The sequence below is a fragment of the Rattus norvegicus genome, chromosome 18 (assembly GCF_036323735.1).
Source record: "Rattus norvegicus strain BN/NHsdMcwi chromosome 18, GRCr8, whole genome shotgun sequence".
In the NCBI taxonomy this organism is placed as follows: domain Eukaryota; kingdom Metazoa; phylum Chordata; class Mammalia; order Rodentia; family Muridae; genus Rattus; species Rattus norvegicus.
In genome coordinates, this window is record NC_086036.1 from 83289317 (window position 1) to 83310583 (window position 21267).

The following is a 21267-nucleotide window of genomic DNA, read 5'->3' on the forward strand; positions in this document are numbered from 1 at the left end:
ATAAGAAATTAAAATAGCAGGCATATTTACCACTTAAGTCTCAGTGCCTCACAGGAAATACCCCACTGTCCCTCTCATGCCTACATTATCCCAGCCCCTGACAAAGCTTCTTAAATTTATGTAAGTTGAATTATGTAAATTTTACTAAAATAACCCACGGGCTATTCTTTATAAAGTCTATAGATTGTAAACTACCACGTTCTGATCAACCTGTAACCAACAGAACTTACTAATGGATAGTCTCTGTCTTAAAAATGTGTCGTATGTTTTCGTTTGGCTTCAATAGTCTCTGCTTATAATAAGTACCCGCAATTTTGAGATTTCTTATTAAAACATACTAATTTTCTCATCTGTTGAGTTTTAATTGGACTTCTAATCCACATTTTTCCCAAGTAATCATTAATAGACCCTTATTCTTTACAAACATTGAAAACTTTACTCTTATTTAAGTGAGAATTTCTATCACAGGTGTAAAAGACGTGAAGAATCTCCCCTGCTCTGTTGGGTTCTAGGCTCCTTTCTATGACACGGCACAGAAATAACCTACTATGAAGATTGAAACGAGTTCATGCCTTTAAATCCAGACTATATGGGTCATGGTTGTGGCTACATTTCCTAAATCTGCTCCAGATTTTAATGAATGCTAACTACTAGTGTTTATTCTCCATTGTTGTGTGGTGACACCATCTCTGTTTTCTAAATCCCTGCCATCTTTCGTATCCCTAATAAATGTTTTGGTTAGTCTGCTGTGCTGACATTCATTAATAGGTCTCTCCATTTTCAAAGTATATTTTTAGTATACATTTAGACATTTGGTGACCCCACCATGTAGCTTCTAAGAACTGATCTTGGGTCATCAGGCTTGGCAGCAAGTGTCTCTACCAGCTGACCTCTCACCACTGTGTTTTAAGTTCTTTAGCACGCTTTGCCACAGGTATGCAAAACCTTGCATAACCAATTACTTAAGACACAAGTGACATCATTAAAGCAGAGAATGTTCATATTCAGGAAAGAATTAACTTTATTAGCCTATTCTTACTTTAAACCTTCGGCAAATACTTGAAAATACTTATAAAATAATTGTTAGATACTTTATTTTTACCTAATTAAAATAGCCGTCACTGTACTGCCCACTCAGCATAGGTAGATACAGACCACAATGCATTTACATGAGTAGACACTTAACGATCAATAGAAAACTATATAATTTTATTTTCTCTTAGTAAGCAGGATTTATCTGATTAGCTAGATTCGAACTTTGACACTGTCATTAATACTTTTTTTTCTAATACTGACAGTCCATTTAAATACTTTGTATGAATGAGAGAAAGTTTGTATACCTGGGCAACATAGACACAAATTCTGGCTTCACTATTTTGACTATTTGATCATAAAGAAATTGTGTATTTATCACTCCATATCTAATTATAAACATATCCTATATTATATATAAGACATATAAATATATACATATATATGAGCTGAATTAAATTTAAAATATGTGAAAATGTAAACCATTGTCAGGAAGTTAGAAATCTTGCCTTCTGCTTTTGATTCTGTAAAAAACACTGGCATTTTTTTAAATTATTTATGGTATTATCTTTATTGAACTTGTTCCACAGAGTGGGCATTATCTATAAAAAAGAAAAATGTTTTTTTATTATAACCTATTCATAATGATTAAATTTAAAGAAGTTTTATTCAAAAGTTCCAACAACTTACTCAGTCAAAACCTACTATTTCAGAATAATAGCTTCGATGAAACCACAAATAACACTTAAATACAAATAAGACTTGAACAGAGATTTAGTTCATTAGAAGATTAATTGAGCTTTGCATTTGCTCAAATATAATTACAAAAAAATCTATTTTTAAAAGATGTTTTCCACAAAGGTGCAGTCCACTAGAATTGCCAACATTGTGTGAATTCCTTTCAGTTTTTCCCCCCAAATAATAAGCCCATGACATTTTGCAGATCCTCGTAGGCAGTGTTATCTCCCAAAGCTCTTTGCACAGAAATCAATATTTGGGAACAAGATATGCTGTGTTTTATTTTACGCCCTTGGTATTGGACACTAACCATCAACACTTACACATTTTGTTAAGTCTGCTCCAAAGAAAGATTTGTAATTGCACACGTTTTTGTAATTTTAAAAAATCGTGCCATTTAATTATTTGCAAAGAAGTGTCTTAGCCTTTAAGGTTTTCAGTGTAACCTTTCCTGCTTGAGAGATGCAGCGTCTTCTATACCAGGCATAGCTCTAAGGATGCTTTGATGCCATGTGTCAAGTCTCCTCACTGGCTGTGAGGAGTGACATTTCTCTTGAAAGCCTCTCGCTTTGGCAGTGGGAGCATTTGGTGGCCATTTCACACAATACAAATAGCTTCTGCAGCAGCACAGCTCTTTTCAGGCTTCTACAAGGTTGAGCAGAGCCTTCAATATTTTCAGTATGTCACCTCTGAGAAGGGAGTGCCTTCTTTCAAAGAAACTGTCTTGGATTTTCCTTAGCCATTATTTTTTAATTGCTTTGAAACCCAGTCGCGGTCATGTGCTTTCCGAGTGAGCATTGCAAGCATTCGCGCATATTTATTTCCATGTGTAATTCAAAGAGGGAGATCTTAAACCTTGTCTTACAAAATAAAGATTTTTGTAAGTAACACCTCCTTTCTAATTCCACGCTGTGCTGTTCTTACCACAGTTTTATTTATAATTTCCTTAAGGATTATAGTAATTAAGGGCTATAATAGCTTAAAATTTCATCTAGTCAAAACGGTAGCTTTCTGCACGATGTAGTGAAAATAGTTACAAGAAATTATGTAGAATTAGATCATTAATTTGATTTTGCTAAAGCATACTGAGAGGTAATTTGAGAGTTTAATACTTTTCCATTTTTGTATCCAAACTGTATTGCGACTAGAAAGCCGGGGAAGATTTTGTGAATTAGAGTGCACAAGTCCCCAGGCAAAAACATCATTTTCATATTCCCTCAGGACATTTGCTCAGAATAGAGATGGACATATGACTGTTACTATTTATATATCCATGATGAAGTTGCTTGCATTAAGAACTTGCTGTAGAATATGAGACTCTCTTCTGTCTCTGAATCAATCACTGAGGGACCTCTAATTTAACTAGGACTTTTAAGTGATAAATAATGTTAAAGAGTAATATATAGGTCACATAAAATTTAGTAACATATGTTATATGTCTTCTAAGAAATCTATACAAAGGCAGTTTATTATTGCTCCTTATAGGCGATGTTTTAAATATTTCTAATGTTATATAAACTTTGAAACAATTATTTAATGAATACAGATATAGATGTCAGAAAACTTCAACGGTGTATATATTATTGCTTTATTCATTTCATAAGTAATTCTGTACCTATTTAATCATCCATTATTCTTATTTTTTCATAAATATATGTTACAAACTTTATTATGCATATTAGCATGCAGTACAATGTTGTATGTGCACAGTTAACACGGAATAAATCTGGAGTTCCAGCGGGAAGGTGAAACTTACTGTTTCACTATATCATTATTAATCCACAATTCTGAACAATTAACAAATCAACTGTATAAAAAAGGTAAAGAATGCTACTGTTTGCTTTAGATAATTCATCTCTGGCAAGCAATAATAGCCTAATAGAAAAAGTAAAAGCAAATTATGTTGGCCTTGGCTTACCTACACAATTCAAGAAATATCAATCATTCTATGTATCTTTGAGAGTGAATTTTACACTTCCTCACAAGCCAACCTTATGAGTAGAGGGAAATTTCTGAGTGAGTTACTCTAACAGTCTCTGTTATAAGAATGTAATTACTTCTCTTTTGAGGACTGTTTCGAGAGATCCATCCCTGTATGGGGCAGTGGGATAGAGATTAAATCTAAAGACAATTGGTTTCTGTTATCTGTAAGCATTTATTGTAAGAACTCTTTTTTAAATAATTATTCTTGTCTTTAAGTGAGCTGAAATGTTGAGAGCTATGATAACTTGGCTATGGAATAGATAGTTGGTAGACTTTCTCCAGTATTCTGGCTGCTGTCAATGAAATTTTTACCAGTGAAACAGTTTTCACATTGGTCCCATTATATAGAATATTTCATAGCTCCACTGTGGAAAATAAATTACAACCATAGTGGCTTGTACCAAATCAGAACAATGAACCTGTATCCATTCCATCAGGTGGGAGATGATCATTTTTCCTGCCACCTTTGTAAAACGTGTGACTGAAGTAAACACAGCCTTAAGACTGAGGAAATGTTTTGCAAGTGTGGTCTTTCACTTCCATTACAGGGTGTAGAAAAGTCTGACTAAACAAGCCTTTATTTGCATGAACTGTATGACTGATTCTTTTTTATTTATTTATTTTTATTAAATTGTGTATTTCTTATTTACATTTCGAATGTTATTCCCTTTCCCGGTTTACGGGCCAACATCCCCCTAACCCCTCCCCCTCCCCTTCCTTATGGGTGTTCCCCTCCCCATCCTCCCCCCATTGCCGCCCTCCCCCCAACAGTCTAGTTCACTGGGGGTTCAGTCTTAGCAGGACCCAGGGCTTCTCCTTCCACTGGTGCTCTTACTAGGATATTCATTGCTACCTATGAGGTTGGAGCCCAGGGTCAGTCCATGTACAGTCTTTAGGTAGTGGCTTAGTCCCTGGAAGCTCTGGTTGCTTGGCATTGTTGTACATATGGGGTCTCGAGCCCCTTCAAGCTCTTCCTGACTGGTTCTTGATATACCCCCTTTCTGGTTACATCATAAGTAGGCTGTTAGAATTGCTTTCCAAGTTATCCAGGAAGACAGTTACTTAAAATTCCTATTACATTATTATATGGTTATATGAATATAATTATACTAATAATTAACTCAGTCTCACTAGTGATGTGTTGCATTAAGAAATCAAGCCAAGTCATTGCATTTTTCTCTTCAAAGAAGCTAAACCCAGATGAGAATGTTTCACGTCTATAATGACAGTTTTCCTTCCAAGATAGAAGTCCACAGAATAAAAACCCTGATATCAGGAATGAGAAGCAGTCTTTTGGCTTATGGGTTAGAAAAGTTCAAGAGACCCACCCCTTCAAACATACAGCTTATTGCTACTGCCTTGGGTTGCCCCAAGAGATGAAAACAGTCCCTGCTCCTGAAGACACCACACACTTGAGGCACAGAGCGCAGAGAGTCTTGAGCTGGAACTGACATGCATATCTCCTGGGGATATGCATGATCTAAACGGCTCCATGAGTGCTTCCAAAGGAGAAGACAATGGTGTTGTACAACTATGACACATGAACTATAACAATGACTATGGTGCCATGATAAAACAAAGGATTCATTGGTGGCACACATACAGAGGTAATAGACTGCCCTCTTATTGGATTTAAGTTGCACTTACCAACAGGAAAGTCATGGCTGCCACTGGGAACCTAACAAAGTATCTGATCTAGTGTAATCATGGATCTCAGAGGAGAACAACCACCACATTTACTAAACTAACATAATACCCACCATTGCTCAAATTATTTGCCCTTATATGTACAGATGAGTGTAACCATAATGCCTTATCAAGAATATTTCTTTTTTTTTAATAGATTGAGGCTATTTAAGATGACTACAAGTTAATAAACTTGTAGCAGAAATGTGACGTCTAGTCACAATGTGTATATCTATAAAGACACTCCTGCAGTTAATGTTTGGGGAATGTTTCTGAAGTGTTTAGAAAGATTGAAATAGTCAGAAAATCGGGGACTTTACTCTAACATTGGGTCTCTTAGCAGTGTCAGAAGGAATACCTAAATTGTCTTACTAACAAGAAACACAAACATGAGTTGAACAAGAACAAGACAATAGTTATGACAGAGTAGATGACGGAAGAGTACTAGTCCTCAAAACTACACACACACACACACACACACACACACACACACACACACACACACATACACACACACACACACACGCACACACACACACACACACACACGCACATGCACAGAAACTGCTGGAAACTCAGTAATTCTGAGAGTGGGACAAATACTCTTCTCCAGGAAAAGCACACTAATTTCAATAGTAAATAGTCAGTCCTGAAGACATGCATATAAGTAACATTGTACAAACGGAACAGGTTATTTTTAGAAAACATATGTAAGTACATCTATGCATGTAATAATAACTAGTTAAGGCAATGCATTTGAAAGAGAGCAAGGGGTACATGGAAGGGTTTGTAGGGAGAAAAGCAAAGGGAGAAATCTAAGTATATTATGTTCTAAAAAATAAAAACTAGGTTAAGCTAACAGGCTGGGTACACAGTAGGATGGCCGTTTAAGTCCTAAGTGAACGCAATGTATATTATTAACTCTGACTGTGAGGTCCAGAAAAACACCAGGCTCTTAAAATGTAAGAGATATTTTTATCATAATGCATTGACGTAGCCTGAAATAATAAGGAACAGTGCTGATGGAATGATGAGGGTTGTGAAGGGCTTAAGACAAGAAAGTGTAAGCCTATTCAAGGAACTTCCAAAGGACCAGACGTCTTATGCAATCCAGGACCAGAACATATAATACTTTCTGTAATCCTAACATCCTTGGCACGAATATATAGCAATTGTGTTACTGAGTGTCACAGGACCTCACCTACATGCTAGCTATAATATCAGAGTCAACCTTCTGCTTACAGCACTCCATCACCAGAATCAATGGATTACAGCAGCGGCCTTGGTCAAGGGCTCTTTCTGTGGGTTGAAGTCAGCAGCATTGTGCTTCTAATGGGAATATATACTGTCCTAGTCTCCATTCCAACACCTAGAACCATATATCCCTAACTTGAGATTTCTACCCATAAACTTTATGGTCCAAAGACAGCTGCAAAGAAAGAGTTTCTTCTCGGTTCCTCATGATTCCTATCTAGCTGGAGCAAATTGACCCAGGACAGATGAGTGGAAGTAATTTATCTAATATTTGGGACTATATGAATGAAGAACACAGAAAGTAACAGACAAGATGTGAGATGATTCAAAATGTCTGTTTCATCAAATAAGCAAAGTAGCCTAAAACCTCAGAAACTTTTTAATTTAAAAGTAATAACCAAACCCCAAGTACAGGAAGTTCTGCTCTCTTAAATTCGTGGAAAACACCCGCTCCCCTCTGTCCTTTGGGTTATTATCTTCCTCAAAACATTGAAATGAGAAGACACGACTTGACACAACTCATCTTAAAATTGGAACATCTTATTAAAATGGCTCTTGGAAAAGTTTTGAGTTGCTTTTGTGATTCTACTCTGAAATTTTTTCTTTTTAATTTCTACACCAAAATTTTAGTCACATTCATATATCTCCAGACTGCTATCTAGAAGATTTTTGTGTGTCTTATGCTCCTCCTAAACAATTGCTTCATGTTATAAATAGGAAACCTTGGTTAAAAAGCAAAAAAAAAAAAACAAAAAAAACCCCAACCAAACAAACAAACAAATAATAAACAAACAGAAAAACAAACAAACAAACAATGTTAGCTTCCCTGGCAGGACACAGAACACCTGGCAAGATTTGTGACTGAAACAGAAGCCAAGGGAAGCAGACAGAATTTGAGTCATTCTCATCAACACATTTGAATGAGTAAGGTTATCAATAATTCAGTTCTACCTTCTTCATGAGCAATATCTTTTTAAAAAATGCTTTCTTTGTCCTTTTGGAAACATGTTACCAGCATCTTTGAAGTTAGTTGTCTGCGTGCCAACCAGATACCTTACCAAGCAAGCAAACAACCACAGAGGAGTGCCAGATAAAAGCACATCAGATTTTCATGAAGGTTAAGGTGAGAGAGATACCTAAAAGACCCTCTTTGCCTTTTAAATTAAATCCCAGATAAAACAAGTAAAAATATACACCTTTGTGGAGAGAATGAAATACAGAGATTTTAATATGAAAAGCCAGCATAATTTTTACTTATCTTTTATGCATGCTTTAGGCTATAAATTGATATGGCTTTATCTGTGATTTAAAAAATTCATGACTCAATTTCGAAGAGACCGAATAGCTAGTATCTATAAAATGATACTCATCATTGTTCAGAGATATTTTTATAACATTTTGATCCCAAATCTAAAGTTGGGGAATCTTACTTCTTAATTTCATAATTTTGTTTGTCTCAGTGATACATGGATGTTGAGCTTTCTGTCAAAATTTCATAAAAATACATCTCAGTGCTTTTCAGAATAGGATCAGAGTCATAAGATACAAGCCATAAAGAATATGAGTTAGCTAACAGCGATAAAGAGGGGAAGGAAGGGTTTATAATTAGAATAGATTCAGAGTGACACTTAGTGAAAGATACAATTTTGAAAGGGAGCTATCTTTTCAGTGCCAGTGTTTAGGAGTGGTCAACAAGCCTCTTAGCATCTGCTCCCAAAAGCTTTCTGTGGGGGACTCTTCCGTGGTAGCAAAGGGCTCCCAGGCCTGTGTAATGGTTAACTTTTACGGTATAAAAATTGAGAAATTTCCAGGAGTTTTGAAGTGTAGAATAACCCAGAGTGGCTGATGGTTTAATGTAGGTACTCAGCAAATATTAAATGGAATTAAGCTGAATTGGTTTTGAGAAACATACCCATCACTGTTGCAAGTTCAGCAACTTGTCGCACACTGCTACAAAACAAAAATCAATGAGATTCTTCTGTACTGTCTTGAAACTTTCCAAACAAACATTTGAGTACCAGACATAACTTTTAATTTCAAAATAAAAAAGAGAAAACTTGCAAAGAGAAGAATGTTATGAATAATAGAAAGATTAAAGTGTTAAATACATTTGCAACACATGAAATTATTAATATATAAAACATGGAAGAATTGCTAATTTGGAAATAGACACTACGATATTTTAAAATAGATGTACTAGTAGCTAGAAAAATGTATAAACACGAGAAAGTAAGCGAAATGGCTATTTTTTAAAAGAAATGTTCAATTCTCCCATAAAATGAAGCTTAAGTTTAAAGCTTAAATTAAGTTTAAGCTTAAAATTGAAATTAAGCTTTGCTACTTCACAACTACCCTCTTATAAATGTGCATGAAACCCTAAGATTAACAATATCTCCACCTACTGATACGTAGTAATTTCAAAAGAAAAACAAGTTTCTTGCAAAGATGTAAATGTTGTCTCCAATGGAGGGAATTAAATACCATACACTTAGCCAGCACTGGTGCAAATATTTTCCCTTAATAATCAAACTATAAAAGTGCAAAAACGCATCAGTTGAGTGATAATTGAAGGGTGAGGCAAAGAACCAGCTACAAATCACCAGACCTGTGGCTCCATCCACATATATAGCCGAGGATGGCCTTGTAGGACATCAATGGGAGGAGAGGCGCTTGGTGCTGTCAAGGCTCAATGCCCCAGTGTAAGGGAATGTCAGGGTAGGGAGGTGGGAAGGAATGGGTGAGTGGGTGACAGAACAACCTCATAGAAGCAGGAGCAGAGGGGATGGGATAGCAGGTTTCTGGAGGGGAAACCAACCAGGAAAGGTGATAACATTTAAAACGTAAGTTTAAAAAAATCCAATAACAGAAAAAAAGAAAAATGTCAATGAAGGAGGTGAAGTAGTTTAAGTATCTAAATTAGCAATTAACAACCTCTTAAAAATATACAGCATGATAAAATCTCGTCACTACTTTTCCACAAATAATTTTTCAACTGTATTCATCATCTAAAAAATAATATAATTTCAAATTAATTATTCTTCCTAGAAGAATCAAATTGTCCATCTCAGGCCCTAAGTGAGGCCTTATTGATGTGTTTTTTTTTCCTTATAATCATAGTGTCTCCAATCTTGGTATGAGAAATGAAACGTATTGCAGAAGACTGTAATTAATGCAGGGGCATATTTCTGATGCACATACTAGTTGTGACAGTGAGTGCTAATCTTAGTTATCGATCATCATCCATCTAAGTCTACCCTCACTTGCAACCCCAGTCTCAAAAGCACAGAAAAAAATGAATAGAAGAGAACAGAGGTTGTTAGAGGGTAGTGTAAAATGCGATACTGTGGACGTGACATCATTGTTGTTTGTATGACCTCACTGGTTATGGTTATCAGTGTTGACCTGTATAAGATCACTCCAGTTGAAAATTCTAGCATGGGTGGAGGAGTGGACCCTGGCTAGCTTTTTGCAATTGATGGCTCCTGGGAGATCAAGAGTCACTTTTCTTTAGAAGTGCGATAACTGGAAGGTTCCCCAAACCCTAGTGGAACATCCTATTCAAATAAGCATACACACAGAGCTAATTAGACTCAGTATTTTAAACAAATAAAAAAACATGGTCATGGAGTTGGGAGGGTTCTGTGATATTTCTAGGACAAAACTGGAGGGAGAATTTGAGGGGTAAATATGATCAAGCTATGGTTTATATATTGTAAGGTTTATGAAACTTTCAAAGAAAATGAGTGAAAGAAAAATAAAAAACACATCCTTGATTTAACACTCAGTTAACTTTCTCTACTTTTACATAGTCCCGGGCCCCAAACTACAAAATTGTGTTGACCGCAATGGACTCCATCTGTATACATCAATTAACGAGAAAGAACATTCCCCACAGACATGCCCACAGGCCAATTTCATCTAGAAAAATCTTCATCAGGATTTTCTTCCCAAGTCATTTTAGGATATATCTGGTTGACTATTAAAACTAAGGAACACACTTGTTAATTCAGAATTTTAGAAAAAAAAATCAATGAATTGGTGGTAGAAAAATAAACAGATACGTATACCACATGCTTGCCTATGGTGCAATGGATCACTTGTAACTGTACTTACAGACATTTGTGAACTGCCATGGATGCTCAGAGTTGATATCATCCCATGTCCTCTAGAGGAGAAGCCAATGTTCTTAAGCATTGAACCATCTCTCCAGCCCCAGGCAATGGTGGCATTGACCTTTAAGCCCAGCACACAGGAGGCTGAGGCAGGAGAATCTTTGTGAGTGATGCCAGCCTGGTGTCCAGAGCTAGTTACAGAGCCTCCAAGGCAAAACGAAATAAAGCAAAACAAAACACCCACCCTCCAGCCTCCTAAAATCTAGAACCAATCAACCAACCAAACACAAACAATCTGTCTGGGTGTGGGAAGCAACAACAAGAAGAAAATAAATAAATAAATAAAAGAAAGAATTCACAATGAGGATAAGGTAACCATTTTCCAGGTATCAAACAATGAAACTGCACAAAGAGGCACTTGTATCATATGAGTATGTGGAGAGAATACTGTTATAAAATTAATCATTTTGCAAAATTACATTATATGAGGAGAAGAATGTCTATAAATACCAACTGTCCTCTGTGACTATATTGGTTCTGCTAAGAAATTTTCAAGGGTCCTTTCTCTTTCATTTTGGATTTTGTTTTAAAAAAGTTTCTCAATAGGTAATTCACCTTGGCTTCTGGCTCATAATGTATGTCGCCCAGAATAACCTGGACCTTAGATGTTTCCTCCTCAGTATCCCATGTGAGAAAAGGATACAATTTAGCTATTAGATATACACAAGGCCACTTGCTGGCTGCTTGAAGATGGTCTCTTTATGGGAAAGCCCAAAGCATGTGAAAGCATGTGTACCTTTATATTACAAGGCAGAGTTTAGGTTCAGAAGGTCTTTACCTTTTACTTTGCTCCCCTATAGAAATTTTCTATTGCAATGAGTCATAGATACTGTGCATCCCATTAGAGCATGCCTCAGGGGCAAGGGAATAACTCAATGATTATATCATTGTTGTATGTAACTATGAGAAACAGAAATTGAGTTCCCAGAATCTAAGTAAAAGCAGGCAGGTGTGATGTCCTCACCAGCAATCCTAGCTCTCTAGTTGTTGAAACAGGAATCAACAGAGCAAGTTGTGTACTGAGACCAGTTGTATAGAAAGGTACAGGAAGAGATAGCATTTACAAAATAAAAAGGAGTGGTCAAAAATATATCTAACCTTAATTTCCAGCCTTCACAGGCAAGGGCACCCACATACGTATGTGCCCACACACATGTACACCTGTATATATGTACATGTGAATTACATGCAAATACACAAATATAAGAGAAATAAAATCAAATTTAAAAAATTCTTCCCAGTCACACAAAACAAAGGCTTCAAGATACTTTTATCCTTGCAGGACATGTTCTACATACACTTCTACCCTTTATGTGACCACTGGTAATACTTCAGTGGAGAAGTTAGTTTCTCCACTACCTGTGGTAATTGAGTCATACAGGTAGTTTAGTGGCATGAAGGAAAAGCATTTTCAACCTAAGCTTCTGATCAAGGCCATTTAGAAAGTTTCTCGATAAAATACAACTGATGGCTGTGATTTCTAGTAGCATAAAAATAGTTTGATTTCAGGTTTGAAATGCTACTCAAGTGATTCTCTTGGAGGATTTAATATTGATTTAGCCTGAAGTGGTTGCTATTCTGAACATTGTTTTATTAAAACTGAATGCTTCCCCTGTCAGACTCAATAATTTTAATCAAAACCTTTATTCCTCCTAATCACATATGTGTGTATATGAATGTGTGTGGGTATTTTTGAAAACTAGAAGTTTTATCACGTAAAATAGCAACAGTAATATGTTCAGAAATTCCCTCTACTTAGGAAATTATATTGTTAAGAAAGAGGCATTAAATATTAATGGTAAATTTTATAAAGTCTATTTTTAAAAACACAATTCTTTTTAAAAGTGAGACTTACTTCAACTTAAATTAGATAATAGCACAACATTTTATTTTGGAATCTTTGAGAAACGGTCTCATAGCATTCAATGATAAGAAAGACAAACAATTACCTGTTAGGGAAAATATGACTATGATAGTAAATCTACCCAATTCACTGACTTGACCATAATGCATCAAAGCAAGAGAAACAATAAAAGTAAAATGAAATCTAAATAACTAATGGTTAAAAAACGAATCCATACATTCATAAATAAAAATATTTGGTATAGGAAACACACTTTCAATCTTTTTTTCTCGAATTAGGCTTTTAAAGAAAATACCTTTTGGAAGTATAGATTTTTTTATCTTGGACTTTGACTGCCTTAAGTATATAAAAGCATACAGTACAGGTCAAGGTACCTTAAAAATTGGAGTATATTGGTACATGCCCCGCAATCAGCGCTTGGAACACCCAGGTCCCAAGATCACTGTTGGAAGGTAATTTCATGTGTCTGTAGCTTAGATTCCTATATGTATACTCTCTCAAAAAAAATAACAAATAATGGAAAAAGAAAGAGGCTATAAATTGTGGGAGGTGAAGGTAGGAGGTTACTGGACAGAAGGAAGTAGAAAAATTCTATTTGATATAAAACATATTTAAAGTAGTTAAAAGAAAAAAATGAGCAATTGAGAATGTCACACTGACTTCTGTCCCTTTTGGTTTACAATATTAGCTTAAGGCCACAGGCCTAAAGCCAAGGATTTTTTTTTGGAATTTTAAACTTATAACAAACTATTACCATTTTAGAGCTGATGGTTTTCTGACAGTTGTGTGGGGTTACTTCATAGTAATTCTAACATGTAGGTTATGTTAAGGCTATTTCAGACTTATTGACACTTAGACATTTTAATTACTTCTCCTTGGTGAGAAAAAAAATGGTAGAAATGCAAAATGAATAAGTTCTCTTGAATGCAGACTTCATATTTCCTTGACTTTAATTCAAAAACTATGAGTGTGGTGTGTGCTTTTTTGTATGGGTAGTATATAGGTGCACACATGTTCCTGTGTGTACCCATGTATACAGATGCCTAGGGAGCTCCATCAACAATTTTGAGTACTTTTCTCAGTTACCATCCTCATTAATTTTTGAGGCAGGGTCTTTTAGAAATTAAAATTAGAGCTTACTTGGCACACATATGGGACAGCATTGTGATAAACTAGGATGAGCCCCACCCACTGTGGTTGGTGCAGTTCCCTGGACAGAACTCTTAGATAATCAAACTGGAGCTGAGGACACCCATCTCTTTCTGTTTCATGACTGCTGGGGCAATGGGACAAGATGCATCAAATTTCCTGTCACTACGGTTTGCCCACCATCAAGAACTTGGCTTCTTAAATGACTTCATTCGGGATGTTTTCATACTTTAACTATGACAGTGTGCATCATCACCTTCTACTTCTTTCTTTACTTTTTATTTTCTTTATTCAGTTGACTTCATATAATCTCAGATGGCTGTTCCAGTAGTTATGGGGTGTGTTAGGTTCTCTTAGCTAAAGATGAGGAGAAATATGGCTGTGGAAAATGTCCAGATGGGGAGATCTCAGTGAAATCTGCTTTCCTGGATTACATTCCAGTTATGTGTCTCTGTTAACTCTCAGAACATGTGTTCATCAGGAGAAGAAACTTGTTAATAAACACCAAGGCGTGTGGCCATCTTTCTAACAGCCTTCCCAGCTGGCCCCACACAGAATAAGGGCTTGGATAGCATGACTGATTCTGTTTCAGACAAAAAATGCTGATGTCTGTCACTGTGTACGTAGTCTTTGTGCACTTGGAGACATATTAGTATTTTTACAATTGTTATTGCTTGTTTATTTACTATGTTTTAATAGTAGCACAGATTACCAAATAGCCCACGTTTAGATGTGGAATATCAGATGACATTATAGGTATAAGAAAAGAAATAATGACATTGAATTTCTTATGCTTTTTATTTTTAATTTATATTTCAAATGTTATCTCCTTTCCCAGTTTCCCTCTGAAAATACCCATCTCATTGCCCCTCCCACTTCTACGAATGTGTTTGCCTTCCCCTAAAACCCACCTCTTCCCACCTTCCTGCCCTGACATTCTCCTACACTGGGGGTGGGGTCCAAACTTTGCAGGACTAAGGGCTTCTTCCATTGTTGCCCAAGGTCACCATCACCTACATATGTACCTGGAGATAGGGGTCTGTCCATGCGAACTCTTTGGTTTAGTCCCTGGGAGCTCTAGTTGGTTAGTATTGTTGTTCTAATGGGGTTGCAAAAGCCTTCGGCTCCTTCCATCCTTTCTCTAACTCCTCTGATGGAGACCCAGTTCTCAGATCAATGGTTGGCTATTAGCATTCCCCTCTGTATTTGTCATGCTCTGACAAAGCCTCTCAAGAGACAGCTATATCAGGCTCCTGTCAGCATGCACTGCTTAGAATAAGTAATAATGAATGGGGTTGGTGGCTGTATATATATGGGCTGGATCCCCAGGTGGGGCAGTCTCCAAAGAGCCATTCCTCCAGTCTCTGCTCCAAACTTTGTATCTCCTCCTATGAATATTTTTGTTCCCCTTGCCAAGAAGGACTGAAGCATCCTCACTTTTTTCGCCCTTCTTCAGCTTCATGTAGTCTGTGGATTGTATCTTGGGTAATCCAAGTTTGGGCTAATATACACTTATCAGTGAGTGCATAACATGTGTGTATTTTTGTGATTGGGTTACCTCACTCAGGATTATATTTTCTAGCTCCGTCCATTTGTCTATAAATTTCATGAAGTGATTATTTTTTATAGTTAAGTAGTACTCCATTGTGTAAATGTACCACATTTTCTGTATCTGTTCCTCAGTAGAGGGACATCTGGCTTATTTCCAGCTTGTGGCTACTATAAACAAGGCTGCTATGAATATAGTGCAGCATGTGTCCTTGTTCTATGTTGGAGCATCATTTGGGTATATACCCAAGAGGTACAGCTGGAAGTATGATACCTCAGGAAGTATGATACCCAATTTTCTGAGGACTGTCCAGACTGATTTCCAGAGTGGTTGTACCAGGTTGCAATCCCACCAACAGTGAAGGAGTGTTCCTCTTTCTCTACATCCTTGACAGCATCTCTTGTCAACTGACATTTTGATCTTAGACATTCTGACTGGTGTGAGGTAGAATCTCTGGGTTGTTTTGATTTGCATTTCCCTAATGACATTTGATATTCCTCAGCTGAGAATTCTTTGTTTAGCACTATACCTCATTTTTAATAGGGTTATTTGACTCTCTGGATTCTAACTTCTTGAGTTCTTGGTAAAGATCTTTTCCCAATCTGCTGGTTGCCATTTTGTCCTAATAACAATGTTCTTTCCCTTACAGAAGCTTTGTAATTTTATGAGATCCCATTTGTCGATTCTTGCCTTAGAGCATAAGCCATTGGTGTTCTGTTTAGGAAATTTTCCAAAGTGCCCATGTGTTCAAGGCCCTTCCCCATGTATTCTTCTATTAGTTTGAGTGTATCTGGTTTTATGTGGAGGTCCTTTATCCACTTGGACTTATGCTTTGTATAGGGAGATAAGAATAAATCAATTTACATTCTTCTACATGCTGACCTCCAGTTGAACCAGCATCATTTGTTGAAACTGCTATCTTTTTCCCACTGGATGGTTTTAGTTACTTTGTTAAAGATCAAGTTACCAGTGGAAGGGGAAGCCCTGGGTCCTGCTAAGACTGAACCCCCAGTGAACTAGACTATGGGGGGAGGGCGGCAATGGGGGGAGGGTTGGGAGGGGAACACCCATAAGGAAGGGGAGGGGGGAGGGGGATTTTGCCCGGAAACCGGGAAAGGGAATAACACTTGAAATGTATATAAGAAATACTCAAGTTAATAAAAAAAATAAAATAAAAAATAAAAAATAAAAAAATAAAAAAAAAAGATCAAGTTACCGTGTGGGTTCATTTCTGGGTTCACTTCTATTCCATTGATCTACCTGCCTGTCTCTGTACCAATACCATACAATTGTTATCACTATTGCTCTGTAATACTGCTTGAGGTCAGGGGTGGTGATTCACCTAGAAGTTCTTTTATTTTTGAGGTTAGTTTTCGCTATCCTGGGATTTTTGATATTCTAAATGAATTTGCAAATTGCTCTAATTCTATGCAGAATTGAGTTGGAATTTTGATTGAATCTGTAGATTGCCTTTGGCAAAATGTACATTTTGACAATATTACTCCTGCCAAACCATGACCATGGGAGATTGTTCCATCTTCTGAAATCTTCTTTGATTTCTTTGTCAAAACTTGAAGTTTTTGTCACACGCATCTTTCACTTACTTGGTTAGAGTTACACTGAGGTATTTTATATGATTTTTTAATGTTGTGAAGGGTTTTCTCTCCCTAATTACTTTCTCAGCCTGTTTATCCTTTAAGTAAAGGCTACTGATTTGTTTGAGTTAATTTTATACCTAGCCACATTGCTGAAATTGTTTATCAGGCTTAGTAGTTCTCTGGTGGAACTTTTGAGGTGACTTAATTATACTATTATATCATCTGCGTCTGCAAATGGTGATATTTGACTTCTTTCTTTCTAATTAGTATCCTTTTGACCTCCTTTTGTTGTGTGATTGCACTGGCTACCACTTATGTACTATATTGAATATGTAGGCAGAGAGAGGGCATCCTTATCTAGTCCCTGATTTTAGTGGGATTACTTCAGGTTTTTCTCCATTTAGTTTGATGTTGGCTACTGGTTTGCTGTTTATTGCTTTTACTATGTTTAGGTATATGTCTTAAATTCCTTATTTTTCTAAGACTTTATCATGAAGGCTTGTTGAATTTTGTCAAGTGCTTTCTCAGCATCTAATGAGATGATCATGTGGGTTTTTTTTTTCCTTTGAGTTTAATTATATAGAGGATAAGTTTGAAGGACTTCTGTATATTGAACCATCCCAGTATCCCTCGAATGAAACCTACTTAATCATGATGGATAATCATTTTGATGTGTTTTTGATTTCTGTTTCTGAGAATATTATTTTTGTGTTAATATTCGTAAGGGATATTGGTCTGAAGTTCTCTTTCTTAGTTGGGTCTTTGTGTGGTTTAAGTATAAGCATAATTGTGACTTCATTGAAGGAGCTGAGTAGTGTTCCTTCTGTTTCTCTTTTGTGGGATAGTTTGGACAGTATTGCTATTAGGTCTTCTATGAAGTTCTGATATATTTCTTCACTAAACCCATCTGGTCCTGTGCTATTTCTGGTTGGGGGTCTTTTAACAACCGCTTCTGTATTTTAGTTATGGAACTGTTTAAATAATTTTTTTATTCATTCACCATTAAAAAGCAGGCAGCATTAGGCAGAGCCTGAGGTACCTTCAACTAGGCTGTCATTTTGTGTAGAAAAACATTCTTATTTTTATAATATTGCACAAGGAATTCTGACCATAGCATTAAGCCTGGATTACAGTTTTATGAGTCTACTCTCTGTATATTCATTACAAATACCTACTTCCTCATTCTTTTCTCACTATACCCATAAAAAAGTAACATCTTTTATATTCAGGGTGAAAGGGGACAAATTCATAATTGGGACACCAAGAGTTTAATTGTATCTCTGCCACAACCTGGTGGTGTCATGTTTCAGACAATTTCTGTACTTGACATAACCATGAAATAATTCAGCCTTTATAGTATGATAGATAAGAGAGTCAGCTATGAGAGTCATGGGGGAGCATTAGTGAAGAATAGATCCTTCCAGAAAAGTTGATTGATTGGTAGAACTTGTTTTGCTGTGAGCCAGTCAGGATTCCTCTTTCTTCCTGTGATATCACCAGTTCCTATCATGGTCATCTCCATATCACCATCTAAAAGTTATCACAGTGCGCTTGGTATCTCCTCTCCTAAACTTTTGTGCAATTTTACATCTATATGAAGTTTTTCTTATTAATTTCATTGCTTTAACTAATTGAAAAGATTCCTAGGGACTGAAGATATACGTTGCTGGTAGCGTGCTGATCTCATCTGCCAGAGGCCCTAAGTCTCATGTTCTGCAAGACTATCACCACTGCCAATAACAGAAAAGTGTAGTTGTATGTAGCTATACTGTCTGTAGGCTGTAATCCTAACACTTGGGAGACTAAGGTAGGCTTACTATGACTTCCATGCTAAGGTGGGCTGCATAGTTAGTTCTGAGATAGCATGGACTACAAAGTGAGGCTGCCTCTGGATCAAATGTAAAATGAATGAGAGAAAATGGAATGAAATGGCAAATAGAAAGAATATTCTGCAGTTATTAGTCTCCTCAGAATCTTGAACCCTGACTTCAAGTAAAAATCTGGAGATGTTCTCTGGGAGCTACTTATTATCATCTATTCTCCTATCTGTCTACAAGATATGTGACTTCAGGATTAATTTATATTTTGATATTTCACTCTAATAACATACCTCCCTATGTTTGGATGCATTCATTTGTCTTGTTTTTCTGATGTCTGTGCTTTCATTTCATCCTAGTGCTATATCCCAGCTGATTTCCTACTTGTCTACAGTTTAAACATTTTCTACAGTTTTTTTAAACTTTGTCTATGGTTTCCTTGAGCATCTCCATTATTCTCTCTCAATATGATATTCAACAAGATTTTTTAAAATTTCAAAAGCTTTGCCAAGTGGATAAAATTTACAGTTACAGCAGAGATATAAAATGCACCATTTGTAGGTGCAAAAACCAAAATAAGTAATAGTTTCACTTTCAGAACAACTGCATTTAAATCCCAATTTGCAACTCAGTGGGTGAATGTTTCCAGGAAAAATATCTAAACATTCTTGTCACAGTTGTCTCACTTATTAAATAGATGCTCATAATAATGTCACTCTGGTAGACTATTTTAGGCATTTAATGACACCATCTTTGTGAAAAATGTTTAGAACACTGAACAATATATAATGAGTCCTGAGTTAATATTAACAGCAGCCAGCACACTGTCTTCACACACACTGTACTGTACTCACTGTACTCCCATAGACTGTTCAATTGTGACCATAATGGCTTTGTGTGAGTTTTGAATGTATCTTCATACTGTTAAGTAACTGTTTAACTGTTTAACTGTTAAGTAACTGTTTAACTGTTTAACTGTTAAGTAACTGTTTAACTGTTAAGTAACTGTTTAACTGTTAAGTAACTGTTTTGCTTTGTAGCCTGGGGCTTTAGCAGGTTTATATGAAGTTGTATATCCATGGTGTGTGAGCCCTGGGAGCATATGGCTTCTAATTAGGCTTGATAATGATAAAGGATGACTGTTTAAGAGGTCAGTTTGCACCCTCTGGAGGTTCCACTATTTCATAAACACAGAAAAACATAACTCCCTGAGACACAGCAGTCAGCTACCCTGTAGTAAAGTTGGCCTGTTACTGCTATTAGTATCTAACATGCTGGCATTGCTCCTACAGCCACAGTTGTAGAACATTCTCAATGATTCCATCACTGACAACACAGTGAAATATTGATACAGTAATTAGTTTTCTGCACCATATGTTCTGAGTTTTGCATATAGTTATTATGCAGCCAGGATTCCTGGGCAGATGATTAGGAGAGCAGAAATCTCAGCTTGATGTGATGTTTTTGCTGAACGAGCTTCAGACTTCTCTAACATGAACCAAAGAGAGGCTTCCGACAGCATCAGTAGTCATCGTTGATGTAATAGATGGGTTCACAAAGAAGATACAAACCTGGCAAGGAGAACGCAAATAGAAAAACATCTTTAATCTTTTCTGTGCTTCCTTTCATTCTCAGCCTTATTTTCAGCTTGCCTGATGGCCATTTTGTGATGGGTAATGACTGTCAACTACTTACACTAAAGCAAAGTTACTGAGTATATATTAAGGGTAACCATCAATCATTCTCGCCATCTGCTTTTCAGACATGATATTCACTTTTACTAATAGTTGGTGGTATAGTTGTGTGAAAGAATACAATATACCATGGATCCCTAGAGGTAGTTGTTTCTTCAGCCTTGCTTTACATTCTGAATCTCTTGGTTGTTCCATAGGAAGTCAGGAGCTAAAGAGGTCTCCCAGGCTAGCAGATTCCACAGCATCACTCCCAAGAGAAAGCAAAGAAGTGAACTCTCTGGGCAGAGTGGATTGTGACACGAGACAGAAGGATTGATAAGACTGGTTTGCCTGCCCAAACCCTGTGACTCAGAATTGAGTATGGTAGTCATGGGGCCTGCTCCCTGCCAAACTCTACTTGCTCTGGAGCAGTAACCAGGACAGCCTACTGAGAAGACCATAACAATCAGTCATATAGCATAAAAACCTAAATTTCTCCATGCTAATGAGGTGTCTAGATAGGCCCTGAGTGTTCAGCCAGTGAGTTTCCCTTCCTGGGTATTCCTTCCTGCAAAGGATTTGATCCCTGATTTACTCTGAGTAAGGTATATGTATTCACATTCACCATCAAGTAAAGCAGTTTGGACAAGTGAGGACCGCCTCTTCATCAAGGATACCGAAAGGGGAGTGTGTGGGGGTGTTTCTTGCCTAAATCTCCCGAGACCTTACCTCTTTCAGTCCCTACTTACTCT

General features: G+C 36.7%; 1 long non-coding RNA gene across 1 annotated transcript in view; it reads right to left on the bottom strand.

Annotated features, from left to right (window-relative positions):
- Positions 1-20829, bottom strand: part of LOC134483072 (uncharacterized) — a 39230-nt gene extending 18401 nt beyond the window's left edge. The window contains exons 1-2 of the long non-coding RNA XR_010059942.1: positions 20665-20829; positions 19697-20413 (exon numbers count right to left, since the gene is read on the bottom strand). This is a non-coding gene — a long non-coding RNA (uncharacterized LOC134483072). The remainder of the gene's footprint in view (positions 1-19696; positions 20414-20664) is intronic.
- Between the last annotated feature and the right edge of the window lie 438 nt (positions 20830-21267).